The sequence below is a fragment of the Eptatretus burgeri genome, chromosome 1 (genome assembly GCF_056783735.1).
Source record: "Eptatretus burgeri isolate ZD-2024b chromosome 1, Ebu_testis_v1, whole genome shotgun sequence".
NCBI classification, from domain to species: domain Eukaryota; kingdom Metazoa; phylum Chordata; class Myxini; order Myxiniformes; family Myxinidae; genus Eptatretus; species Eptatretus burgeri.
The window spans coordinates 67,154,263-67,160,262 of NC_140961.1; the positions used below are offsets into that span (position 1 = coordinate 67,154,263).

Here is a 6,000-nt window from a genome sequence, read left to right on the forward strand (position 1 = left end):
GGGAAGAGGGAGAGAGGAGGGGAGGGGTGGGGGAAGAGGGAGAGAGGAGGGGAGGGGTGGGGGAAGAGGGAGAGAGGAGGGGAGGGGTGGGGGAAGAGGGAGAGAGGATGGGAGGGGTGGGGGAAGAGGGAGAGAGGAGGAGAGGGGTGGGGGAGAGAGGAGGGGAGGGGTGGGGGAAGAGGGAGAGAGGATGGGAGGGGTGGGGGATGAGGGAGAGAGGATGGGAGGGGTGGGGGATGAGGGAGAGAGGAGGGGAGGGGTGGGGGAAGAGGGAGAGAGGAGGGTGGGGGAAGAGGGAGGGAGAGGGAGAGCAGGGGAAGGGGAGGGAAAGAGGAGTGAGGAGGGGTGGGGGAAGGGGGAGGGAGAGTGAGAGAGGAGAGGAGTGAGGAGGGGTGGGGGAAGGGGGAGGGAGAGTGAGAGAGGAGAGGAGTGAGGAGGGTGGGGGAAAGGGGAGGGAGAGTGAGAGAGGAGAGGAGTGAGGAGGGGTGGGGGAAGGCAAGATAGTGTGAGGTGAGAAGAAGGGAAGCCAGACAGACGGTGGAGCGTTAATTACCGCCCAGACGTGTCTGCAGCCAAGCCAGCCGGAAACAAACACCGCTTGGACACTTCCGGAGACAAATTCCCGTATGGACATAAACATCGCCGGAAAACGTCCAGAGACAAACCCCGCCCAGACATAACCACCGTCCGGATATGTCGTGAGAAAGAGAGAGAGAAAGAGAGGGGGGAGAAAGAGAGGTGGGGGGGGAGAAAGAGAGGTGGGGGGGGAGAAAGAGAGGTGGGGGGGAGAAAGAGAGGTGGGGGGGAGAAAGAGAGGTGGGGGGGAGAAAGAGAGGTGGGGGGGAGAAAGAGAGGTGGGGGGGGAGAAAGAGAGGTGGGGGGGAGAAAGAGAGGTGGGGGGGGAGAAAGAGTTGGGGAGGGAGAAAGAGAGTTGGGGGGGAGAAAGAGAGTTGGGGGGGAGAAAGAGAAAGAGAGGTGGGGGGAGAAAGAGAGTTGGGGGGGGAGAAAGAGAAAGAGAGATGGGGGGAGAAAGGGAAAGAGAGGTGGGGGGGAGAAAGAGAGTTGGGGGGAGAAAGAGAAAGAGAGGTGGGGGGAGAAAGAGAGTTGGGGGGAAAGAGAAAGAGGTGGGGGGAGAAAGAGAAAGAGAGGTGGGGGGGGAGAAAGAGAGGTGGGGGGAGAAAGAGAGTTGGGGGGAGAAAGAGAAAGAGAGGTGGGGGGGAGAAAGAGAGGTGGGGGGGAGAAAGAGAGGTGGGGGGGGAGAAAGAGAGTTGAGGGGGGAAAGAGAGTTGGGGGGGAGAAAGAGAAAGAGAGGTGGGGGGAGAAAGAGAGGTGGGGGGGAGAAAGAGAGGTGGGGGGGGAGAAAGAGAGTTGGGGGGGAGAAAGAGAAAGAGAGGTGGGGGGGGGAGAAAGAGAGGTGGGGGGAGAAAGAGAGTTGGGGGGGAGAAAGAGAAAGAGAGGTGGGGGGGAGAAAGAGAGTTGGGGGGGAGAAAGAGAAAGAGAGATGGGGGGGGAAAGAGAATTGGGGGGGAGAAAGAGAAAGAGAGGTGGGGGGAGAAAGAGAGTTGGGGGGGGAGAAAGAGAAAGAGAGGTGGGGGGAGAAAGAGAAAGAGGTGGGGGGGGGAAAAAAGAGAGTTGGGGGGGAGAAAGAGAAAGAGGTGGGGGGAGAAAGAGAAAGAGAGGTGGGGGAGAAAGAGAGGTGGGGGGGAGAAAGAGAGTTGGGGGGAGAAAGAGAAAGAGAGGTGGGGGAGAAAGAGAAAGAGAGGTGGGGGGGGAGAAAGAGAGGTGGGGGGGGAGAAAGAGAAAGAGAGGTGGTGGGGGGGGAGAAAGACACAGACACAGACACAGACAGAGACTTTTCTTCTCTTTATTGCAAGGAAGTTCATATAGGCATCAAAAATAAAACAACCAGGAAAGGAAGGGGTAACAAAGAAGTAATATTTAAATTTATAAATTGATTGTCAGAGTACCACCAACCATGCCACATGAAGATTGCTTCGCACACCACCGGTTTTTAAATAAAACAGGATCTTGAATTTCAAACTCAAAAAGAACACGCGATGTAACCAATGCTTTAAAAATAGTTAAAACTTCATCAGCTAAAACGTCAGTGTTCTGCAGTTCTCGTTTCCTGGATAGATAGATGGCTAGTTTTGCCTCAGAACACAAAAACTTTTCTAAAAGACATTCATTTCTACATTGATACAAGACATTGAAACCAAATATAAAAACACAATGTGTAAAAGTCGAACCGAGCCCCCGGATCGCACGCGACATGATTCCAAAAAGTGAGGCCAACCCTGAACATTCAATGAAAATGTGAAAAATGGTCTCTGGGGTGTTGCAAAAGGGGCACAATTCCGAGTTTTCAGGACGTACACGGTAGGATAGGATGTTACAAGGCACGATGTTGTGTGCTAGCCGCCATTGTAAATTGCCTGAGCGCTTGACAATCGGTTCTTTATACATCACCTGCCATTTAATTGTTGTGGAAACGTTAGCTTGAAGCAGCGATCGCCAATGAGCTTGTGGCTCTGTGGGTTTGCCAGGAAAAAGGGTGAGAACACATAGATTGCACACTGAGGATTTCTCCATCTGGTGAAAAAACCTAAAACTTTGAAATAAAATAAAAAGATTTGGGAAAGGACATTGGGATAAATTGAGGGCATCTTCTATGCCTGGGTCCCATTTTAACCCTGTCTGCTTAAAAGTCCGTAAAATCACAGAGAAAATTCTGCCAATAACTGTGATGGACCTCACACTGGTGGCCACGGCAATATCAGCAGCTGGCTTCCATCTATGTACAAGGGGGTTCCTGAGGTGTTTAACTCCGGTAACGCCGACATCAATAAACTTTTGCATGAAAGATCTGTCACTACAGACCCCATCGAAAAAAGAATTTTAAAATATTGGTTCATTTGAAAACATCTGAAGGGAGTAAGCACTGGTATCACAGTGAAAAGAAAGCCTGCCATGCTTCCAGCATGCTTCGGTAAAACAGAGGGATCGATGTCATATCCACGCACTTCGTATCAAGAAGAAAAAGCTCGTCACCATAGCCTAGTTTCCCAGCTCGCTTCAGCAAGCAATGGGCAAAGGCTTTCCATGGGACGTCAGAGTATAGAAGTCTTCGTACTGAAAGGAGGCGGAAAGCCATTACTTTGCTCGTCACATCTATTAGCCCCTGTTCACCTTCTGCAATCGGCAGGCTTAGTATCCCTGGCCGGAGCCAGTGCTTCCCCTCCCCCCAGAAAAAATCTACAAAAAAGCTTTGAAGTTTTTTAAGGATAAAAACTGGGGCCTGCAGTGCCTTGAAAACATGCCATAGCATTGATGCCGCAAGATTATTAATGACCAGAGTATGACCCCGGTAGGAAAGCTGCCTCAATAATCCCTCCATTTTATCAAGCGCTGCTCAGTTTTGGTAATCAACGATTTCCAGTTTTTTGAAATAAAATCTTGAGGTCCAAGAAAGACACCGAGTTAGTATATTCCTTCATTGGTCCATTCAAGCTGCCCTGGTAGGGTTGGAGGGGGAGTTTCATTCTGTGGACCGAAGTAAAAAGCTTTGCTCTTTTCCAAATTAACTTTAGCCGAGCTGGCCAAGCTAAATTCCTTGACAGACTCAACCAAAACACGAACATCGTCACCAGAGTGCACAATTGCACAGAGATCATCCGCATAAGCAATGGTCTTTACGGGATTTTCTAATGGCAGAGGATAAAACCCTTGTAGCCGTGTACGTAAACGATGTAGTAAAGGTTCAATTGATAGGGAGTATAGAAGGCCAGACAGGGGACACCCTTGACGAATACCCCTGGTAACAGGGAAAGGCTGACTTAAGATGTTATTTACTTTGAGCAAGCTAAAAATATAATTATACAATAGTTTCATATAACAAATAAAATTTTCCTTAAAACCAAACCCTCGTAAAACAGCAAAGATATAAGAATGATCAATCGTGTCGAAAGCTTTTTCTTGGTCTAAAAACACTACACCAACATTTCTATGTTCAGCAATACAAATATCGATCATGTCACGTACAAGAAAAATGCTATCATGTATTGTCCTTTTAGGGATGCAATAAGATTGATCAGGGTGTACAATCTCCCCAATCAGAGGTTTGAGGCGGTTGGCAAGAACTTTCGAGAAGATCTTGTAGTCCGTGCAGAGGAGCGAAATGGGACGCCAATTTTTAAGTTGCTGGAGGTCTCCTTTCTTAGGTATGAGAGCAAGTATAGCCCTGCGACAGCTGAGTGGTAGCAAGCCTGATTGTAGGCTATCAGTTAAGAGGTCAAGCAACTTGGGTCCCAACAAATCCCAGAAGGCTTTGTAGAACTCTGCAGGGATTCCATCAAGTCCAGAAGCTTCACTTGTGGGCAAAGTTTGCAAAGCTGTAAAAAGTTCATCAACAGTCACTTCCTTGTCAAGTTGTTGGCATGAAGATTCGGACAAGGTGGGCAAAGAAGTGGTTAAGGAACGAATCATGTCTTCTTTCGTGTTTCTGGCGCAATACAAGTCAGAGAAGTATTGTTTTGTCAAGCTTCTGATGTCTTTTGGATCGTGTGTTGTTCGGCCTCCTGGTGCCTGCAGCGAAGTTATTTGCTGGTTTCTCTTTTTTTGCGCTTCCAAAGCAAAGAAAAATTTGGAAGGAGTATCAATAGAGCTGTAGTTCTCCATTCGCAGCCTAATTAGAGCCCCTCTGGCTTGTTTTGCACAGAGTTGAGCAAGGAGGGCTTTCTTCGTTGCTATTAGAGAAACAGTCCTTTCAGCACTGGGAGTTGGAAGGCTTGACTGGAGGGACAATATTTCTTTGGCAATTAGAGATTGCAGCGCAGATTCATTCTTTGTACAAAAGGAACTATATTGCTGACAAAAGGTTCTAATATGGGTCTTCGCATTGTCCCACCATTGTGTGAGGCAGGAGTAGGAAGGCTTCCGTAGTAGTAGAACTCCCCAAAAGGTTCGAAAGGCGACAGAAAACGCGTCATCTTACAGAAGACTCACATTGAAGGTCCAATGGGTAGTGCCACGATTTCGAGCCGGGGAAGTAAGTATATGAAGAACAACCATGTGGTGGTCCGAAAAGCCACTTGGAGTGGTGTCAATATGGTCTATGACATTCAGAGTCATTATTAATGTAAAATCTGTCTAGCCTTGCAAGAGATAGCCGGCCATTTGCAAATCGGCACCACGTGTATTGCCGTGCAGATGGGTTCTGGAGTCTCCATACATCCATAAGGGAGAATTTAGACGATGCTCTCTTTAAGGGTGTTGTACTTGATGGGTGGGGCTCTTCTCCATTACGGTCAAGGGTGGGATACAATGTGCAGTTAAAGTCCCCACACAGACAAACAAGACCATCAAAATCAAGGTGTGCGAGGAACATTTCTAACTGTGTGAAAAATTCTATTCTTTCCATTCTCGTACAAGGTGAGTATACATTTATTGAAGTGTGTTTATAACCGTTATAAAGGAAATTAACTGAAGCTAAGTGCCCTTTAATAATCCCCACAAAAGTGACATTTTCAGGACAGAGAGAAGGATTGAAGAAAAAGCCACTCCAGCACGAGGACAGGTCAAGCTACTAAAGACCCATTGTCCTTTCATGATGCGAGTCCATTCACTCGAGCACGAGGAGCTACATCTTGTTTCTTGCAAAAGAACAACATCAAAATGTTTTTGCTCGACAAGCAACTTTACCTGAGCTTTTCGCAGGGGTGAACGTCCCCCATTTATATTTAAAGTTACAATAGAGAAGGTCATCGTGTCGGTAGGGAAGGTTTGTCAGGTCAAGGAAAGTTGGGTTGCGCTTGTAGCTCCTTCCGAGCTTTCAATACACACTTTCTAAGGCGGAAAACTTGTGACTCAGTCACACCAAGTTGTTCAGCCGGAAGGAGGAGACGTTTTGAGGAGTTTATAAAGCCAGACAGGTTTGGGAAGAAGGTTATAATTTTAACGTTTTTCTTTCGAAAAATGTCCTGAAGAAACTTTAGGATTTCC

At 47.9% G+C, this 6,000-nt stretch overlaps 1 protein-coding gene across 1 annotated transcript in view; it reads right to left on the bottom strand.

Annotated features, from left to right (window-relative positions):
• PMM2 (phosphomannomutase 2) overlaps positions 1 to 678 on the bottom strand; it is a 42,898-nt gene extending 42,220 nt beyond the window's left edge. The window contains exon 1 of the mRNA XM_085886762.1: positions 554 to 678. The gene's annotated coding sequence lies outside the window, so the exon portion shown is untranslated. The remainder of the gene's footprint in view (positions 1 to 553) is intronic.
• Between the last annotated feature and the right edge of the window lie 5,322 nt (positions 679 to 6,000).